The 23,487-nt window shown below is 37.0% G+C and overlaps 1 pseudogene; it reads right to left on the bottom strand.

Moving 5' to 3' along the window:
* Window positions 1–153: 153 nt before the first annotated feature.
* Window positions 154–23,487, bottom strand: LOC103323655 (uncharacterized; annotated as a pseudogene).

The raw sequence follows: 23,487 nt of genomic DNA, 5'->3' as shown, positions 1-23,487 counted from the left end.
GAAAATAAAATATGAAACAGAAAAAGGAACAAAAAAGAAGTACACAAGGCCTTTACTTGAACGCTATTCAGATATAACATCACACTTTATGTGTAAATTGAACATATATTATAGTTAGCAGCCAAAGCCATTACTTAAGACTAGCAAAAGTTTCTATCTAAGAAGTATTTCCTTAATGGAATGCAATTCAGATACAACATCACTGATATATTTTCGGTCTCTTGGGGATTCAGCAGAACACTCTACTCCAATTCTAAATATCAAACTGAAGCACTCCGAGATCTTTTGAGCTCTTGAGCCATATTGATTGGGAAGGTTGCTAGTGCTAGCGTCATCATTGCCTACTCGAAGGAGTACTGAATCTGCAACCTCTCAGTAACTCGCTCGGATTGATATTTGCACGAAAGTACGAAGGTTCAAACCGCCTCTAAACATTTCGTCAATGGGTCTCTTCCCTGTAATCTGTAGAATTATAAGTTGTGAGTCTGATTTCTTTTTAAGCCTAGAGTGTTAATTGTGTACTCACTTAGTCCTAAGAATGACAAGTGTAAGGCTACAAACATGTAAAGACTGAAATCGTCAAGAGCTAGAATTAAGGCAGATGGATGGCTGAGATTCACTGATGCTTGTGTGAATCCACTCATAGCTAACGGTCTGTAGTACTCATCGTGTGAGCTCATTTTCTTACATAGTGAATATACAAAAGGCTTGCTCACTGATTTCTTGAGCAAGCATAGTAGTTATTCATTAAAGGCATTCTTCATCTCTCTTTTTTTTTCTCTCTAACAGACCTACAAAACCCAGCTTGAATAAGAAAACACTAACATGGCCTCAGAGCCAGGTTTGATCAATTGAATCTGGTGTTTTTCAAATCATGTGAAATCAAACTAAATCGGTGCTCACTCAAGCTCGTGACGATTGATTGAAGCTCATTTGATATCTAAAACGAGTTGGTGGTGGTAATCGAGATTAGCAATGTCTGTATCCGGAGGTTCAGAAGTAAGAACTCCGATCTTCTCCAGTGAGAACTATGAGTTCTGGAGAATCAAGATGATAATCATCTTCAAGTCATATGGGTTGTGGGCTCTGGTGGAGGAAGGAATTATGATTCCGGAATCGAAGAAGAAGGAGGTAGTTGAGGAAACATCTACAGAGGAAGATGATGAGAAGATGGTTGCGATTCTTATGAAGGATGCAAAGGCTTTGGGGATTATTCAGAACTCTGTCTTTGATCAGATATTCCCTCGCATTGCTAATGCTGATTCAGCTAAAATGGCATGGAATCTGCTATATGGAGAATATCATGGTGGTGACCATGTCAGGTCAGTAAAGCTTCAAAATCTTAGACATGTGTTTGAGTATACTAGGATGCATGAAAATGAATCTTTGTCTGTATACCTTACTCGTTTGAATGAGCTGATTAATCAAATGAAAACGTATGGTGAATCCTATCTAATGAAAGGCTTGTTCAGAATGTTCTAATTAGCTTAAATAAGGTTTATGATCCTATATGTTTGGTGATTGAGAATACAAAGAGTCTGGAAACAGTAGATTTGCAGGAAGTCATTGCCATTCTAAAGAGTCAAGAACAGCGATTTGAGTTGCATAATACTGATCACTTGTTGAGAAGGCATTTGCCTCATTTTCTGTGAATTCCAAAAGCCGTAACAAGGGAGGCTATCAATCTGGTCAATCTAAGTCTCAGAAGAATTGGAATTCGAAAGGCAAACCATGGGAATCAAACTCCAAGTCTCAATACACCAATTTTGCACAAAACTCAACAGTGGGTCAGGAAGGTTCAAAACCACAGTGCAAAGTGTGTTCTAAATTCCACTTTGGTGAGTGCAAATACAAGGGAAAGCCTAAGTGTTACAATTGTGATAAATTTGGACATTTGGCTTGGGAGTGTACTGCAAGCAAGAATGTGCAGAAAGCAAACTGGCAAACCAAATGGAAGTGACTTGAAACCTATTCTATGCCATGATGCAGTCCACCGCCATAAATATTCTTGGAGAATGGTATATAGATAGTGAGTGTAGCAACCACATGACTGGAAATGGGAGTTTGCTTTGACAGATATTAGAACAAATGTGGTAGGCAAGGTGCAAATGCCAAATTGTGAGCTTGTGAATGTAGCTGGAATGGGCACATTGGCAATTGATACTACCAAAGGCAGAAAGTATATAAAGGAAGTGATGTATCTTCCCGGGTTGAAAGAAAAGTTACTAAGTGTGGGCCAAATGGATGAACACGGTTACTACCTAGTATTTGGAGGAAAAGTGTGCAACATCTTTGAAAGTCCTTCACTAGAGTGTCTTGTAATCAAAGTGGAGATGAAAAGGAATAGGTGTTATCCCTTGGCACTATTACCTAATGATCATATTGCATTAAAGGCAAGTGTATCTAATTCTACTTGGACATGGCACAAAAGGTTGGGTCATTTACATCTAAAAGGACTAAGTCAACTCAAAGAGAAGGATATGGTGCATGGACTGCAATTCATGGAAAAGGTTGATGGAGTTTATGATGGATGTTAGTTTGGAAAGCAGCATCGAGAATGGTTTCCAAAGAACCAAGCATGGAGAGCAAGCAATCCTCTTGAGCTAGTTCATGTGGATTTGTGTGGACCTATGCAAAATGAATCCATTACTGGAAACAAGTACTTCATGCTCCTTATTGATGATTTTTCAAGAATGGTTTGGGTCTATTTTCTCATATACAAATCTGATGCACTGAATTGTTTTCAAAAATTCAAGTCAATGGTAGAATTGCAAAGTGGCTTTAAGGTGAAGTGTTTGAGAAGTGATAGAGGAGGAGAGTTCACATCTAGTGAATTCAACAAGCTATGTGAGGTTGAAGGGATCCAAAGACAACTCTCTATGGCCTATACTCCACAACAAAATGGAGTAGTGGAGAGGAAAAATAGGACGGTGGTGAAAATGGCAAAAGCAATGCTTCATGAGAAAGGATTGCCTTATTATCTATGGGCAGAAGCTGTACATACAGCTGTCTACTTGCTAAATAGGTGCCCTACTAGAGCACTTGGAGATAAAACACCATTTGAGGCATATAGTGAGAGAAAACCAGGCCTAGCTCATCTCAAAATATTTGGCTGCTTGTGTTATGTACACATACTAAGTGAAGTGAGGCAGAAGTTAGATGCAAAAAGCACCAAGGGTATTTTTGTGGGATATGCAATCTGTGAAAAAGGTTATAGAGTGTATGATCCTGCTACTAACACTACTACAAAAAAGGAAAACCACGACGGTATTCACCGTCGTGTATTCTGTTTTCAAATCGTCGTGGAATCCACCGACATCTTTTCCATAACAAAACCACGACGGTGAATAACCGTCGTTGTTAAAACAAAAAACGCATCAAAATAAAACCGACGCTTTGTGTTGCAAAACACACATAAAAAACAATCGAGGATGAGAATAGACGATCAACTCCAACAAAAAAAACGTCCGTTAAAAAGGAAACAGATGACAAATATAAATACGACGCTTTACAATCATAATAGACGACGTTATTGACACCTACTACGCACAACATTTCCCACAACCGTCATAAAATAAATTTTCCACTTCGATTTTTTATGAATTAGGACGGAAATAGATGTCGTCATTAATTACGACGATATATATTTACTTAGACGACGCTGAAATGAATAAACAACGCCGTTCCAAATAAATGAGAGCCGTATTACAGAATTTATACGTCATATTTTGAAAATAAACGACGTGGAAAAATGATGGGGTCATTAATTACGACACAGTAATTTATAAGGACGACGTTGTCGCTATATACAACGTCGGTACCATGAAAAAGACCGTCGTGTTTAATAATTTATACGTCTTCATTAAAAAAATTAACGCGTCTAATTCATCTTAACGTCGACGAATTTAATGGACTTCAAATACCGTCGTGAATTCATCCTTTTCCACTTCGTTTATTAAAGAACTTACGACGTGGTAAATTCATGACGACGTCGTCTTTTGTAACGTTCAGGTTAAAATTCTCATCTTTTAGACGTCGGTATTATGGGATTGGAGTCGTGTTATTTTGAATTACATGGCGGTTCTTTATGCTTGTCCGACGTGTTATCCTGGATTACTGTTTCACAATAGCGCGTGGTTCTTCATTGTTACTTTGCTTTAAGACGTCGGTAAATATATTGCGGTCGTTGAATGCTCCAAAACGTCGTTATTTATTAGAACAGACGTCGCTTTATTACATTTTTATCAAAACCGTTGTGGTTTTGTAATCAGAACCAGTAATTTTTGTTCTGATTGTTTTGTGGCCAAAACCTGTATAATGAAAGTGAAGAAATCACATTACAATATATTACAAAATTAATGTCATACACTGCCAATTAAAAGCATCATTCAACCCATATACCTTCACACCCATCTCAATATTTTGACTCCTAACTCAACCACCACTTCATCAAATGTGTCAACATTTGGCATCCCCCTAGTAAATGGCTCACACTCAATTCTCACATCACCTAAGATATCATCACCAATAACATCATTATATTCTCTATTAGGCATTGATAACACTACCGACCAACCACGATGCATCGGGTCACAACAAAAAAATACTTGTTTGACTTGAGAAGCCAAACAAATTGGTCATTCCTATGTCCAATTTTACTCAAATCTACAAGGGTAAATCCAAGTTCGTCCACTACAAGACCAGAAGTATTATCAATCCAATCACACCTAAAGACTGGGATTGTAAACTTTTGGTAGTCAAGGTCCCAAATTTCTTGAATGACACCATAGAAACCCATATTTGAGAGAATTGGGTTTTTATCCTTGGCACTAGCAACTTGCATAGTATGTGCAAGTAAATAAACTCCACTATTTTGAGTTGTCCGCACATTATCTTGTGCCTTGATGTTGAATTTAATACCTTTAATGAGATAGCTCCTATATAATGGCACTGCCATGTTTAGACCAATGCTAGCCACCTTAAATTTTCTGATACGCCATGATTGTCTTCCTCATTAAGTTCACTTTGAACCTGCAAATTAATCATATAACTTCATTCAATCTAACATAGAAAGAAGAAAATTAAAAGTCCAATATGTTATTCAATAACATATACCTTGAAGAGTAGCCATTGAATGAAAGTGCTATTGTGCTTATCCTGCAGCCACTTTGTTCTCTTTCTAAATTTTGGATAAGTGGTCTGGATGTGAATCATATGTTGCCTACATGACACACAAAATTCAAGTATTACGTCCCAAACATATAAGATAAACATAAGAAATAATTTAAAATGGAAACTTAAAGAATAAAACTCATACGCACTCGATATAAGGTAGACTTCTCCGTATTCTCCAAGACATATAGATGTGCTTGGTTCAATGTGTCCCGATCAACTACGCTCACTGTGCAACCTGATAATGGCTTTGAAACTCCCATCTTTTGGCTTGAAGGCACTCCAACTGTATAACATCGATAAATGCTCGACAAAACTCTACACGGCTTTCTTCTATATACCGCCGCAATGCAACCTTCGGGATTTAGTACGATTCTGAACATACCCCTTTAGCACTTTCATATATCTTTCAAACGGATACATCCATCTAAAATATACTGGCCCACACAGACGACTTCTCTGACAAGATGTACTACTAGATGAACCATGATATCAAAGAATGAAGGGGGAAAGTACTTCTCAAGCAAACACAAAGTAACTACTACATCTTCTTCCAACTTATCTAGCTTGGAAACATCAATCCTTTGCACATATAGCATTGAAGAAGAAGCACAAACGAGTTATTGCATACCTTGCAAGGCTTCCAAAATGTAACGAATTGCCACAGGGAGCAATTGTTGCATTAAGGTATGACAATCATGTGATTTAAGGCCAAGAAGTCTTGAATCTTGTAAAGATACAAGATTTTTTATATTTGAAGAATAACCTTCAGGGACCTTCATACCATAGAAAGAATTGCAAACCTCTCTCTCTCTCGCTCTTGACAAATTCCAAGGCCCGGGAGGCAAACGAGCACGCTTTCTCCATACTCGGGTTGCAAATCGCTTTGACCCCATGTTCAATAAATCTAATCAGCAGCAATCCCATCTTTATTTTTCCAGGGATCTCCAGCAATGTACCAAAGATACTATCGCAAAACATTCTTCTCAATGTGCATAACATCTAGGACATGCCTCACAGAAGGTATTTCCAATACTGAGATCAAAGAATATTGATTTCTTCTTCCAACAAACTCTATCACCATCTTCAACCATATGCACACTTCTTCTCCTTAATGGCTCAGAGGCGTGCCATATTCAGGTTCCCATTAAAAGCTGCACGTTGCCTCCTATATGGATGATTGATCGGTAACCATTTTCTATGCCCAATGTAACAAATTTTGTGGCCATTTTTCAACCTGTGACTAGGTGTATCATCGCCGATATTGACAAGCTTTATATCCTTTAACAACACAACCAGATAAGTTTCCATAGGCGGGAAATCATTAATTGTCCACATTAATGCAGCTCTGAGTGTAAAGTATTCTCCATTATGTGCATCATACACTCCTCCAATCCCATCCCACAAAGATTTTAAATCATCAATCAAAGGCTCCAAGTAGACGTCTATATCATTTCCGGGCTGTTTAGGACCGGAAATCAATAAGGTCAACATCATGAACTTTCGTTTCATGCACAGCCATGGAGGAGATTATATGTAACTAAGATAACTCGGCGGCAGCAACTATATCTGCTACTTAGAGAATGTGGGGATTGAATCCATCATGAAGAGCCAATCTCAAGTTTCTCGCTCATTACCAAACTCGCCATTTATCATCAAGAAGTTTCAAGACGCAGGAATCATACCGATGAGACATATAACCGCCAATTGATTTTCTAGCGGCATGCCAAGTCAAACTCTTAGCAGTCTCATGTGATCGAAACATCCTTTTAAACCTTGGAATTGAGGAAAATACCACACCACCTTCCCTGCACACCTCTTTCAAGATTGAATCTTTGCCTTCCTTCCACCTTGAGATACCACAATTAGGACAATGAGTTAAACTCATACTTCTTCCTATACAAGATGCAATCATTGGGGCATGCGTGCATTTTCTCATAACTCAGCCCCAATGCACACAAAGTCTTTTTGCCTCATACATAGAGGCCGGTATTGTATTTCAACTTCTGAAGCAAATCGCCTTGAAGTATCAATAATTCAAAACAGCCATCACTCATCCCATATTTTGCCTTCAAATTATACAACTTCACTAATGCCGATAACTTCGTACTTTCTACAACCAGGGTACAATGGTTGATCTCCATCCCCAATCACATTGGCAAACTCATAAGGATCAGATCCAAAATCACCAAAATCATTATCATCCATCTCTATTTCTTCGCACACAAAACTGTACCTACTATGGTCATCATCTTCTTCAACATTTCTACTAGCATTAGTAGCTCGCTTCCCAAGGTTCTCCGTGAAATGTCCAATTCTTATAGCTTTGGTCAACTCCATTAAAGTATAAGTGATCCCTTATAATTCCAACCCCAAACAATTTAAATTAACACATTTAACACATGGACAACGGATATGTGTGGTAGTTAGAAGATTTTCTCTGTAAAAGTTCAAAATGCTTCCACCCCTAACTCATATGCCTTCGATCTTCTATTCGAGTGCATCCACGACTTATCCATCTCCGACACTATACCCTATTATATATAATATAGTGAAAAGGAAAGCAATGACCATCACTATAGCAGATTATATAAAGTCTAATAGCAAGTAATATACAACATAGACGACGGTTTTTAAACAAAAACAGACGTATTTGATATTTATAGACGATGATTTTACGTCGTCTAATTATAACCACGACGGTAGTTACATAACACCGCTGTATAGAGTAATAACAACGACGGTTTAAAGTAAAAACCGTCGTCGTATGCCTGAAAACGCGTCGATATCCAGTTTATTTTCAAGATCCGAAAACCCTATTAACAACACAACATAGACATGAAACCAAGCAAGAAACTAACATATACGTGAAACCAAGCATGAAAACAATAAATCCATTCCCAATTCAACATAACAGAGAGTGATTAAAAGATCCGACAAAATGAAATCCATTCCCAATTCAACATAACAGAGAGTGATCAAGAAAACATTAAACAGAAAATCCATGAACCCTTTAACAACATTATTAACAGATCGCAAAACATATACCTAAAACCCTTTAACAAAACAACGTAATATATCATTCAATGAATTTACAAGGGGAAGAGAGGGTTTGTACTTACAGTTGGCAGAGCTCATGATTATGACCAAATTGGATTTGACACAGCCTGCCCAACTTTGAATTAGAGATGAAGTGAGAGAGCGAAATGTTATGTTGCTAAATCTGACAATTTTAGGGTTCAGGGTTAGAAGTATAAAAATAAGAGCCAAATCTGAAAATTTTAGGTCCCGCGAATATTTTAAGAAAGCGCGCTTTTTAAAACATCGACCAAAAACACGCGTCGTTAAAATTTAACATTAAACATGACGCTAATTACATTAAGGACGTCGTGGTAAAACTATGTACCACGCAAAATCAAAAAAGGCGTTAAAACTATGAAAAACCACGGCGGGTTAATTAACTACCGGTTGTAAACAATAAGCGACTCACGTGTAAACAAAACGTCGTTTAAAGAAAACGACGTCGGATTTTTCACCATCGACGTAAACTCCATATTCCACGACTCAATCACCGTCGTTAAAAGTAATACCCTAAACTTTAAAACCCTAAATTATATATTTGTAAAATTTAATTTTATAAAATTGTTTATGGTTTTACATCCTAAGAAATAACAAACATAAACCCTAAACCCCAAAAATTATACTTTAACCATAAACCCTAATAAATAACAACCCTAATCCCCAAACCCTAGACCCTAAACCATCAAACTATGTAAGTGATGCTATGACTCATCAAAACAATTTTATTTAGGTTGGACATTTTAATCTTTTATTACACAAACTGCATTTTTTGGGTTTTAGGGAAGAAAATATATCAATGACTTCATAGGAGTTGAAGTTGAATTTTTTGAATTTATTTTAAATTTATTTTTAAAATTTTGAATTAAAAATAATAAAATATTCTTATGTCAACAACAAACCACGGCGGGGTTAATTAACTACCGACGTTGTAAACAATAATAAGCGACTCACGTGTAAACAAAACGCGTTTAAGAGAAACGACGTCCGATTTTTCACCATACGACGTAACTCCATATTCCACGACTCAATCACCGTCGTTAAAAGTAATACCTAAACTTTAAAACCCTAAATTATATATTTGTAAAATTTAATTTTATAAAATTGTTTATGGTTTTACATCCTAAGAAATAACAAACATAAACCCTAAACCCCAAAATTATACTTTAACCATAAACCTAATAAATAACAACCCTAATTCCCAAACCCTAGACCTAAACCATCAAACTATGTAAGTGATGCTATGACTCATCAAAACAATTTTATTTAGGTTGGACATTTTAATCTTTTATTACACAAACTGCATTTTTTTGGGTTTTAGGGGGAAGAAAATATATCAATGACTTCATAGGAGTTGAAGTTGAATTTTTTGAATTTATTTTAAATTTATTTTTAAAATTTTGAATTAAAAATAATAAAATATTCTTATGTCAACAACAAACCACGACGTTGTAAATAATAATAAACGACTCACATGTAAAAGGACGTCGTTGAAAAGAGAAACCATGGCGGATGTTTCACCATCAGACGTAAAATACATATTCAACGACCTAATCACCGTCGTTATAAGGTATTAACCTAAACCCTAATAAACGACTTACTTGTTCAAAAGCACGTCGTTTAAAAGCGAAACCATGGCGAAATTGTCATCAAAACGACGTCTTATGTACGCCCCATCACGTCTAAATATCATTTTACGTCGGTTTTTACATAATTATGTCGTTGGAAAGTTATTACACGTCGGTTACGCAATTTGTTTTTTCTTTTATATTATGAAAACCTCAACAAATTTTCAGGGAAAAAAAGGATGTATATTATAAACAAAATTTGGACATTATATATTATAGAAAAAATTATATATTATATAAAAATATCAAGTGTTCCAACAATCATCTAATCCATATGAAGGCAAACAAACTCGCCCATTCTTTCCTGACTTCATCAATGGCTGCTTGGGGGTATGGCGCTTGATCTTTTCCCTTGGCAAACTGCAATCCATAAACAATGATTATTAAGCTTTACAAAATAAAAAAATTGAGGCAGACGACGTTGTTTTCATAACCGACGTAGTATATCGATTCAACGACGGTAATTTTAAATGACCGTGCGTTGATAATACAAAAAACCACAAAAAATGTTTCTGAAAATTTTATTCTTACCTTCTTCTCAAACTCCAAGGAAGGATCCATGATGATGTCCCTCATGAAGCGCATCACATAATACCCGCATTCGACACCGCTGGGTTGCTTTGGTGTGCCCGGCGAGTTTTCGATTGGTGCTTTACGGCTGGTCCCTATGTGAATTATAAATTTTAAAGCATTGTTCACGATGTTTTTGCCCTCCTCATCAACCACACGATTTCGGTGGAGGATCCAGAAAATAGACGGTTTCCCTCTTTGCCCTCACAATCGCAAGACCCAATGGCGGCTGCACAAAAATAAAATAAAAACGGCTAATATAAAACCGGCGTATTATATAGTTTCACACGACGTAATAACTTAATCATCGACGTCATTATAAATTTATCACGACGATAATTAACTATCGACGTGGTTAGTTGTTTCAAACAACTCAATAAATAAATAACCGGCGTGGTTAGATGTTTCAAGCGACACAGAATTAGTTAAACAGTTTTATAAGTGGTCAATTAGTGAAAATCATACAAACAAAATCCTTTTAAGGAGACTAACCTTGGATTGTAAGGCATCATGAAAATCTGTTCACCATCTGTTTTTTGAAGTCGACTGGCTACAATTCGTGATCTCGATTAGTGACCCAGCGTTGGCACTAACTTGAGCAGGGTCGATAAAGCCAACCATCTGCACATATTTGCGTCTCTCAAAACATCATATAAGCACCTAAATATATAAAACAAACGACGGTTATTTATACACAAACGACGTATTATACAATTTCACACGACGAAATGAAATAGAAACAGACGTTATAACTAATTTATCACGACGGTAGAAAAATAACGACGTTTTTAGTGGTTTAAAACGGCGTAATAATTAAACAACCGACGTCTTATGATATAATGTTTGATATTTGATTATGACAAACCTCATATATACTGCAACCACAGTAGCTAATTTCTTCCATGCCTGCAAACTGTGTAATATCTTCATGCAAGGCGAAGGTACTTCGAGCTGCACCAAACACCTCCTTCTCAATGTTGAAGGTCATGATCTTCTCCTGAGGCTTTAGTGTCGTTTCCACATAACGACAAAGGGACTGTAAGGAAGATGGCACCTCCACATTCAATAATCAACTACTTCAGATTACCCTGTTTAAAGAAATAAAGCAAAATAAAATGGCGTGGTAATTCATTAAAAACGACGGTTTAAATTAAAAAACGTCGTCTTATTATAATTTAAACGACGATAATTAAATACCGTCGTTTTATATAACTATCGACGTCGTAGAAAATAAATTCCGACGTCTAATGTGAAAACAAACGACGGTTTAAAGAAAAATATCGACGTCTGAAATGTGAAAAACAAATTAAAAAGGCAAAGTTATGAGAATATACCTCCTCGTCATGCTTTTCTTCTTCTTGTTTTTCTTCTTTCTTCTCTTCATCATTTGTTTCTTCCTTTTGTCCTTCATCTTTTTTCTTGTTTTTCTTCCTTCTTCCCTTCATCTTTGTTTTCTCCTTTCTTCTCTTCATCTTGATTATCTAAAGCCCCAGATTTCTGTTTTAAATAATAAAGAAATATATATATAAGACAGATTGTACAGAGAGTAAAAAAATTAAACCAAAGCGTCGTGGTAAGGCATAACCTAAGACGGTATGTAAGAATTATGGACGTCTTAAAATTATTAAACGATGGTAAATAATAAACGTCGTGGTAATTGTATATTACGTCGTTAAGGACTAAAACCGTCGTCTAAAACCACAAAGTACGACGTCTAGTGGCGTGTAAAACAAGTAAACTAAATACGACGGATATTTAAATAAACACGACGGTTTATTTATAAAATCGCGTGGTATGGTTTTAAAACGACGGGTTTATTCATAATAACGACGTCTAATGTAAAAAAACAGAGAATTCAAAGTTCGGTTATGTTACCGTTCTTCCTGCTGCTTCCCATTTTTGGCAGTATCATCCTCTAAATGTTGGGATCTCCTTCAGCCCCAGAACAGCTTGCTTTATCGACATTGGATTTATGGGACTTTGCTGTAGACCTTGGTTTTGAGAGGGCTAGTTTTCGGTTTAAGCATGCTTGGATCAAAATTGGGGATGAGGTGGGAAGCGACTTAGTAAATGTTCCTCTCAGCCTCTACTAATTGTTTGGTTCTAGCTTCCATCTTCTTAGTCTCCTCTTCAAGGACAAGTCTTACACTTTCCTTCAATTGATCAGCAAACTTTACCCTCTGTGGTCTAGGTAAATTGAAGAATTGCCTAGGGGAAATCCCAGCACCTACCCCTCTTACTCTCCCTGGATGCTCGGGACCCAAAGCCAAGGTCAAGACATCATTACTGCCATTACACTCAGACTCGCCTTCAGCCACTTGTTTTTGCAATTCATCCTAAAACAAAGACATACAAAAAAGTCAGCACAAGAAAACACACGACGGTTATTTATAAACAAGCGACGCGTATATAATTTCACACGACGCACCAAAATAGAACTCGACGTTATAATATATTTATAACGACGTTAATTAAAACGACGTGGTTAGATGTTTAAAGCGGCGCAATAAATAAACCACCGAGCGTCTTTTTCGTAATTACGAAAACGAGTTGTGATTCGATTTAGATCTTTCACGACGTTTTTGAAAACATTTCGACGTAGTAATAACATTAAAGCGACGAAAAAATTAACCACCGACGTCTTATCTATACTTACAGAAAACACGAGTTGTGATTCCAGGTTTAGATCTTTCACGACGTTTTTTAAAATATTTCGACGTAGTAAAATCATTGACACGACGAAAAAATATAACATTAGACGTAATAAGAATTATATATACACAGTTTAATAAAATTTTAAAACAGAGTGTGTAGGCTTACAATTAATTTTGCTTTCTCTGCCACCTTTGGATCCGGGATGTTACCATGTTTGTCCTGTCTAGCTTTCTTCCATAAGGTAGATCGATCAATTTCTACCCCAGGCATGGTTTCCTCCAATTGATCCTCCAAACCAGCATATCCTTTTCGAGACAATCGATGATTGTACTCAAGTTTCTCCCTAATCTGTGAATGTTGAGAATGCACAGACTCAAATTCTTTGGATAACCTTGAAGCTACAAAGGCATCCCATTCTGCTTTCTCTATGAATTTATATACTTGAGGGTTGACTTAATTTCTCCTCTCCTTGATGTATGGAAGGATATAATGCCTCGTCGTGTAGACTTGAAATCCTTCCATTTCTTGGCAGGAGAAGATAACACCGAGCTCTTGCCCCCTTGACCTACCACAAAAGCCATGTCAACGGCTTCCCAAATCTGCTCCTTTATATCATTGGGATTTCAGCCCATTTCTTGTCCACAAGTGGGACTCTGGAGCGTGCCAACACACCAATGTAGGACTGCATCTCAGATGTGCAGGGCCACATCCTTTCCCCCTTTTATTGTACTCAACAACTGCTTGATTTTCTGCAATTTTCTCTTCACAACACGAGGCATTGTGCTCATACCTCGACCTGACTTTGAATCCTCAGAAATTGTTGTCGGGCTGTTGGTTCTGTCTCAGCAGATGAAACAAACTTCATCTTCTTCAAGGGCTTGTCTTGAGGAGTTACCATTCCAAGCTTCTTACCTCCATTTTTTTGGAGCGAGTACTTACTTTGGTCTTGAGAAACCATGGTTACTGAGAATAAACAAACACTGCAAGTGAAAATATTTGGAAAAATTAGAACACACACGGCGGTTATTTATACACTCGACGTATGATAAGACTTTACGACGTCATAACATAACATCAGACGTAATAAATGTTTAAAGAAGAAACAATACAAATGTTTAAACAACGACGAAACAATATTAAATAAGACGTAATAAGAACTTATTACGTCGATATTTACTGACGTCGTGATATTCATATTAACACGACGTAAATATTAATATACCGTCGTGTTATGGATATTCACACGGCGTGAATAATAAGCTACCGTCGTATTTATAAGAAACCAAAAACATTTTTCTTTCTCTGTGAATGTTTGATTGCAGGTTTATTTCTTCTGAAACATGGTTTTTGGTTTTCCTAATTTGATAAAATACAAAGAAAAAAAGCTTTGGCATCTTTTTATAGACGACGGTATCTTAAAACAACGTCGTGGTATGAACATTCACACGGCGTCAATAATAAGATACCGTCGTCTATATAAGATACCAAACCCTACTTTCTTTCTCTCTGTATTTTATCAAATTAGGAAAAACGAAAACCATGGTTCAGAGAAATCAAACCTGCAACTAAACAAGCAAATAAAAATTTGACCGTCTGTTAAAAACAACTTAGATCAATTTTAAGACGACGCTAGGACGAGTGACGAACCGTCGTGGTCTACATATTTAACCACGCAAATACAAAGCTACCGTCGTCTTATTTAGTTGAATTAGTTGTGTTCAAAGTTGAAACTTTCCCTCTCTTTCTGTGTATTTTATCAAACTTGAAAGAGTAAAAATGATTTTCGCCAGAAAAAAGGTAAAAAGATTTTCAAAACAAAAACAGTGCAAAATAGCAACAAAAATAGCATGCAAAATAGCAACAAAAATAGTGAGAATGAAAGCTTACCTTTTGCGTGCAATGAAAGCTTTCTCTCGGATTTTGGTGTTTAAGTTCAGAGGCGACGACGAAGACAAGAGGAAGACGATGAGATACTCTGGCGACAGTGCTCGACAAGGAAAAAGGCGAAAAGTTTTCTGAGATTGAAATTTTTTCTCGGGTTTGGAAACAGTGCATGTGTAAGTCAGGTAGACGAAAAGTTGTATATGTATACAAACCGTTTCATAGTAATAAGACGGCGGTTTACATATAACGAACGACGTATTAATAGACAAACTACGACGTTAATTTGAACTTATGACGTGGTACATAATACGACAGTAGTGTTGTAGGTACCGCCGTAGTAAACTCCTAAATAAAAGTCGATAACTCAATATCTCGCGTCATGGTAGAAATATTTAACACGACGGTTATTTTAAAGTTACGACGTTTATTTTCATAATATACGTCGTTTTATTGTAATATACCGACGTGGATAACACTAAACTAAAACGACGTATTATTTTTTTCACGACGTGGATTCGTTTTTACACGTCGTTATGTGTAATATAACCGACGTGGATTTTATTTTTTTATTATAAATATAATTTTTTTCTCCTTTTTCTTATAGTTTATTTTTCAAAAGCAGTGCCTTATACATATAGTTTTTTCCCGAGGAAATTAATGTTCTAGAATTTATAAAGTTTCTTTTCTAGGTGACTGATTTAAATCAAATAAAAATATAAAACAACGATGTTTTTGTTATACCGTCGTTGTTTCTTGTAAATCTTAAGTAAGAAGAAAACGCACGTAATGTATTTGTTACCGACGAGGATTATTTTTGTTAAACGTCGTTATGTGTAATATAACCGACGTGGATTTGGTTTTAATTATAAATAAGGTTTTTTTCCACGGGTTCTTTCAGTTTTAGTATTCGATTAGGGTTTCAACTTCTTCTTGCCCCTTTCTCTGTCTCACCTCATCTCTTGGGAGGCTGATTGCAAATCTGATTGCAAATCACCAATTTTCAATAAATTGTCTCGCTGATTGCAAATTTGTGGCTGCCGTCATGAAGTTTTAGGAGGCAATTGTTTGGATGTGAATGTGTGTGTGCGTTTGTGTAGATACACAAGCGCACACGCATCATTCACTTCCAAAAAATTGTCTCTCTGATTGCAAATTTCAGATGCAATTTTTTGGATGTTAATGTGTATGTGCGTTTGTGTATCTCAAAGACACAAATACACATACATCATTAACCTCTAAAATATTGTCTTCTGGTAAGATGATGATGAGCAACAGAGTTCCATCTTGTAAGATTTCCTAACCCTTGTGATCTCAGAATAATCTGATTATGTCGGCGGTTTTCTATATAAACCGTCGTGGTTATTCAATTCTTGTCGTTAAGTAGATCTACCGACGTAGGATAACAAAATCCAAGAAATAAATTGTTAAAAACAATTCTTATTCAGACGACGGTTTAAATATAATGTATGACGTATAAAGTGGACAAATCGACGTTAAATTATATAATACGTCGTTATATGAAAACCCCAACTTGGTAAGAATTAAAGATGTCGTCGAGAAATACGAGAAAGACGTCGTTATATTTACCTTTGCCGTAGTTGTACATTAATTTAATACGGCGGTATTTTGTATTTTACCGCCGTGGATTTATTTGTAATTATACGGCGCCTTATACGAAAACTTGGTCGTGTTAATTTCGTAAAAACGACGGCTTTTTTTGAAACCGTCGTCTTTACTTTCTACGTCGGTCGGTTCATAACTTCCGCCGTTATTTGTTGGCTTCGATTTTACCTCTTGAAAATCCTATTTCAATAAGACGTCGGTTTTTAAATTAAGTACGTCGTGTTTTATGAACATCCATTTGAAACTCCATTTTTTAGTTGTCTAATGTGTTATTACACGGCGGTTTTATAAAACCGTCGTCTTTTAAAAAACAACGACGGTTTTCACTTAGACCGTCGTGTTTTTCTGGTCGTCTTTTTCACTTTTTGTAGTAGTGTAAGAAGATTCTACTCTCAAGGGATGTTGTGTTTGATGAGAATGCAGCTTGGGATTGGAAACAAATGTCTAATAAACAAGGAAGTGTGATCAATCATGAAGAGCAAGCTGATCTGCCGAATGATTTATCACAAGTGACACCCTCTAGAAGTCATGATCACCTTTAAACTCCAAGAACAAGTGATATAAGCAGCAGCATGAGAAATACTCAAGCTTATGATCACACTCCATTAAAATGGATAAATCTGGATGATGTTCTAGCTCAATGTAATCTTTGCATTATGGAACCAGAAAAATTTGATGAAGCTGCTAAGGATGAGTCTTGGATGAAAGCAATGAAGGATGAATTGTCAATGATTGAGAAGAATTCAACATGGGAGCTGGTGGACAGACCAGCCGATAAACTGATAATTGGAGTTAAGTGGGTGTTCAAAACTAAGCTGAACCTTGATGGATCAGTACAGAAGAACAAGGCACGGCTGGTTGCCAAAGGTTATGCTCAAAAACCAGGTACGACTACAATGAGACCTTTGCACCAGTTGGCTAGACTTGATACAATCCGCACACTAGTTGCATTGGCAGCACAAAAGAATTGAAATTGTATCAGCTAGATGTCAAATCTGCTTTTCTAAATGGTGTCTTGGAAGAGGAGGTGTATGTAGATCAACTAGATGGTTTTGTGGTCAAGGGGAGTGAAGATAAGGTGTACAAGCTTCATAAAGCTCTCTATGGCCTAAAACAGGCACCAAGAGCTTGGTACGGTGAGATTGACACATACTTTGCCCAATGTGGATTTACCAAGAGTCAAAGTGAGGCCACTCTCTATACCAAAACCAAAGGAGAAGCAGAAATTCTAATAGTGTCCATTTATGTAGATGACATTGTCTATACAGGGAGTTCTCAGTCAATGTTAGAGGAGTTCAAACAAGACATGATGGTGAAATATGAAATGACAGACTTGGGGCTCTTACATCATTTCTTAGGAATGGGAGTCATTCAAACTCACACTAGCATTTTCCTTCACCAAAAGAAATATGCAACAGCTTTGTTGAGCAAGTTTGGACTACATGAATGCAAACCAGTCTCTATACCCAGTGACGGATCGGAATTTTTCAGGGGAGGTGCAAGATTTAAAAGACTAAAAATCGCAAAGGACTCGAGCAAGGTCCAAGGTTCAAGTTTAATATCCATGTAGTGTGTTAAAAAAAAAGCTAAAAATTTAAAAATTAATTTAGACAACCAAATGCCCTTAGAATTTTAACAATACTAATGTTATTCGTAATTAAAACAAATAAGAATTTTACGTGTATTACTAATTGATTACGGTCTGTATGGAATATCAATTAATATGAACAAAATCCATGTCAGTGACACAATTAGTTTACCAAAATTCATATCAAATATGAACAAAATCCATGTCAATTACTTAATTAATCTAACAAAAGTCAATACCAATTAATCTAACCAAAATTAATACCAATTAATCTAACCAAAAGCACATGTGATTTGGAGGTCAGAGATAAAAGTACACGTGATTAAAAGTTCGGGTAATTTTTTGTGAATTTTTTGGCACACATATGAGTTTTTAATGAATTTTTTAAGTTAGGCCAATTAGAAATGGACATGTGTCAGCTTGCTATTGGACCATTTAAAAAAAAATCAAAAGTGAGAAGCAGAGTCTTTCTTCTTCCTCGAAGAGCCTCTGCAACTCTAACTTATTCTAGAAAAACTTCAAAAATTCATAACTTTGGTTGTGGAGCTCCGATTGATGAGCCGTTTTCTCCTACATGCTCGTGAGATCGAGCCCAACAATCTAAGGTAAATATTTAGAGTCTCACACAGCAGCAAACAAAACAACGTCTTTGAGGCATTTAGTCGAACAATTGGTGGGCAATAGCGAAGGGGCAAATTCTGACATCCCGGAAGTTTCTGGCGAGGAGAGGTGCAGCTGCACCTCTTTGCTCCTCTGTGGATCCGTCAGTGTCTATACCTTTGGTTACAACTGAGAAGTTAAGCAAATAAGATGGAAGTGGTCCAGCTAGTGAAGAGCAATATAGGAAGATTGTGGGAAGCTTGTTATACCACACAGCTACAAGACCAGATATAATGTATGCATATAGTCTACTTGCTAGATTTATGCATTGTCCTACTAATAAGCATTATGGGACTGCTAAAAGAGTTCTTAGATATATTCAGGGGACACTTGATTATGGGCTGAAGTATTTGAAAGGAGGAATGCAATGTTAATTACTACTTGTGATGGATTGGAGTGGCTCGATGGATGACGATGAAGAGCACTTGGGTATGCTTTCTCTTTTGGCGTGGTGTTTTGCTAGCATCAATCAAACAGAATTGTGTTGCTCTTTCTACGGCAGAGGCGAGAATACATCAGTGCTTGAAGCAACTGCCGAGGCAATTTAGCTCAGTTTGTTTTGGAAGACTTTGGTGAATTTCAAGCTGAAGCTACACCACTTCATTGTGACAACACAGCTGCTATTGCTATCACAAAGAACCCTGTGTTTCACCAGAAAACTAAGCATATTGATCGAAGGTATCACTTCATCAAGGATGCTTTGCAAGAAGGAATCATTAACTTGATTTACTGTCCTACAAATGAGCAGCTGGCAAATATCTTCACAAAGTCATTGGCTAAAGATCGATTTTGCTATCTCAGAGACAAGCATGGTGTGAAATCAGCTCAAAACTTAAAGGGGAGTGTAGAATTGTAAGTTGTGAGTCTGATTTCTTTTTAAGCCCAGAGTGTTAATTGTGTACTCACTTAGTCCTAAGAATGACAAGTGTAAGGCTACAAACATGTAAAGACTGAAATAGTTAAGACAGATGGATGGTTGAGATTCACTGATGCTTGTGTGAATCCAGCTCATAGCTAACGGTCTGAAGTACTCACCATGTGAGCTCATTTTCTTACATAGTGAATATACAAAAGGCTTGCTCACTGATTTCGTGAGCAAGCAGAGCAGTTATTCATTAAAGGCATTCTTCATCTCTCTTTTTTTTCTCTCTAACAGACCTACACAAAACCCAGCTTGAATCTGAAAACACTAACATAGGTTGAAACCTCACTTCCCATACCATACTCTACGATAAAAGCATCACAAATTATCAATATAAATGGAAATTGAAAAGCTCTGTTTAGGTTATGTAAGACTAAAAATGAAGAAAGGAAGTTTACCTGGAGCAACATAACCAAAGGAACCTCTTATTCCAATGGAACTTGTTTGATTTGATGAAGAATTACTAGTCATTTGTGGCACAACTCTGGCTAGTCCAAAGTCAGAAACGTGTCCAACCAACTCGTTGTTCAAAAGAACATTGCTTGGTTTGAGATCACAATGAACTATGGGTGTTCCACAATGATTATGAAGATAATCCAGTGCACAAGCAACACCAATGGCAATATCTACCCTCTGAAGAAGAGTTAAATTCTTGGGCGCATCGCTTATCTCTTCGGTTCCAATAACTGGATGCAGCCACTCCTCTAAGCTACCATGGTCCATGAACTCGTAAACCAGAGCCTTGAAATCATTACCATGAAAATCAACACTTGAACATGCAGTTATAATCTTGACAAGATTTCAATGCCTAATATTTCTCATCACCTCGCATTCAGCTATGGAACTCTTAGAAGCTCCCTGGCATAACAGGTTAAACACCTTCATAGCAACAAGTTGAGGTCTACCATCACCCTCAAGAACTCCTTTGCACACTGACCCAAAACTACCCCCGCCAATCAAACTAGCTGAAGAGAACCCATCGGTAGCTTTGAGGAGACTTGCAAAACAGAGTTCTCCAAAGTGTTCAATGAAATTTCCTTCTTTTCCTTTCTGGGCGAACGAAAAAAGAAATAGGACAGCACCATAGCTATTCCTAGAAGAGGAAGCCTATCTTCTAAAGGGATTATTAATTTCAAGCTATGAGATGATCCTCGTTTCTTGGACTCTGAAGTTGCATTTAGGCAGTTAGAGATTAGCAATACTTCCACAGAGCCTAGTGTTCCCAACAATTGAAATCGCACTTGCATTTTTTAAGACACCTTCATTGGTACCCGTCACCAAAAGTCATTGAAAGATAGATTCAGATTCTTCAGAAAAAGAAAGCCCTCAAAAAACTTTGGAATTTCAGCTGAGAAATTGTTGCGAGAGAGGTCTAAATCTTGAATCCCCCTCAACGAACTCACAGACGAAGGAATGGGACCATTGAAGCAGTTGCCTTGCAAGTGTAGGACTTCTAAACTCTCACAACCACCAAGGCTCCTAGGAAGTTCTCCGGATAACATGTTATCAGAAACATCCAGTTTACCTAGGTTCTTCAATGTTCCAACCTCCATAGGAAGAGAACCAGTAAATTGGTTTGTAGACAAGTTCAAAAGAATTGATAAGGAGGGGAGGCCAATAACTTGTTGAGGTATTGTGCCACTAAGGTTGTTACTAGAGAGATCCAATAGTTTCATCGACCGGCATTCCCCCAGCCCTTAAGGGGTGATGCCCTGAAGATTATTATTGTCCAAGAAGAGTTTGCTTAACTTGGTTAAATTTCCTAGACTGGACAGAATGCTTCCTGATAATTCATTCATGGCAATATCTAATTCCACAAGCATTGAGAGCTTCCCAATGTTAGTGGGGAGGATGTTACCTGTGAAGCGATTACGCCACATCGCCAACGATTCCAAGCTGACCAGATTCACTATCTCATCTGGGATGCTTCCATCTAGTTGGTTATTTTGAAACCAAAATTTTTGAAGCGTGGTTGAGAGATTGGATATTGATGTGGTCAACATCCCTCCTAAATCGTTATTGGCTATAATCAACTTTTTTAACTCTGAGGCATTGGTCAAGTCTGAGAGAAAATTCAAGTCGCCATCCTTACCATTTCCAAGATGATTACGTTAAATGTTGAAATACTGGAGGTCACGAGCCTTTTGAAAATCCGGCACCTGTCCGGATAGTTTGTTACTTTGAACTTCAAATTTTAATAAACCTGTGGCATTGGATATGGAGAGGGGAATGGATCCGGTAAATTGATTATTGGCAATGTTAAAGACTTGGAGGTTAGGAAGAGTTTTACCTAAGCCTGAAGTAAGAGTCCCCCTGAATTTGGTTTTGTATTATGGATAAAGTAAAAAGAGCAGAGAGGTTATAGATGGAGGAAGGGAAGGTACCAGATAACTTATTTAAGCCCAATGACAAAAATGTTAGTTTTTTCAATTGACCAAGCGAAGAGGGATGCTTCCCACCAAGTTATTGTAAGCTGTAGCAAGTACCTCGAGAGATGAAAGGTTCCCCAAGGAAGGAGGGATCTCCCCTGTTAAATTGTTAACCCCTGTTAAATTGTTAACTTGTACAACAAGTATTTGAAGCTTTGATAAGGAGCCAATTTGTGGAGGAATTTTTCCCACGAGCATGTTGTAAGCCAAATGCACAAAGATAAGGTGGAAGCCATATGATATGTTGTTTGGAATAGACCCAGTAAATGAGTTATTGTCTAGACGTAATTGTTGGAAAAACAACAATCAGTGATTAATTAAAACAATTATATAAACATAATTTATAATAAACTATAATACAGAATACAGTATATAAACAATAAATGAAACTGACTTGGATTCGAGATAGAGGCTTGCAGATTTGATGCAATGTCCTAAAGACAGTAATTTCACCCCTTCTCGGTGCTTTTTAGTTCTACAGGTGATTGCCTCTCAGGATTCAACTATCTGTATTCTAAGCCCTAGCACTCGGACTTAGAATCTGGCGAACGTTGTTTGTTTTCCTCTCAGACAAGATGAGATGCTTGTTAATGCTTTTTCTGTGTTGAACGTATGAGGCCTTGTTTGATTTAAATAAATTTCTAAAACCTTATCAGAAGAGTCACAACTATTAGAAAACAGTTAATAAAACTAATCCGAATTAATAAAAAATTATTAATTCAAAACCAAAAAAAAATTTAAATCTGAAAGTGCCCCAAGGCCCAAGGCCCATCTTTTTTACCATTAAATATTATATAATTTTATATAATATTCAAAACCCAAATTGTTTTTGAAGCCCAAATTGCTTTTACTTGGCCCACTTTCATTCAAACTTCCAACAGTAATACCTGTAATCTATGCAAATGCCCAATCTATGGAGGGATTTCATGGCTAAAGCTGTTGTTTTGTAGCTTTAGTTCCCTTAGGAAACTCAAATTTCCTATGTTTGGTGATACGAACCCTGCAAGATTTTGAGATTGTAGGTGTAGCTTTGTGACCCTTTGTTGGTGCCGTCGACTGCAGGTGACACCACACCAGAAGCAAAAGTGAATGGATTCATTCCAGGAGCTCAAGGCCAAATGAGGATCCTCCTTTATTTGAGCTTTGAAGGCTAGTAGTCCCAACCTATCCTTCCCTTCCTGTCCCAAATGCATGGAGCTCCAACAGCAAATTAACACTGCATTGAAAAGTGAGTATATTAAGATCAATTTCACAACCAAAACCCCCATTTTTGAATTG

Source organism: Prunus mume, linkage group LG1, assembly GCF_029339155.1.
Source record: "Prunus mume cultivar Tortuosa linkage group LG1, ASM2933915v1, whole genome shotgun sequence".
Lineage (NCBI taxonomy): Eukaryota > Viridiplantae > Streptophyta > Magnoliopsida > Rosales > Rosaceae > Prunus > Prunus mume.
The sequence above is the reverse complement of the archived record's forward strand: the minus strand, read 5'-3'. Positions and strand labels throughout refer to the sequence as shown.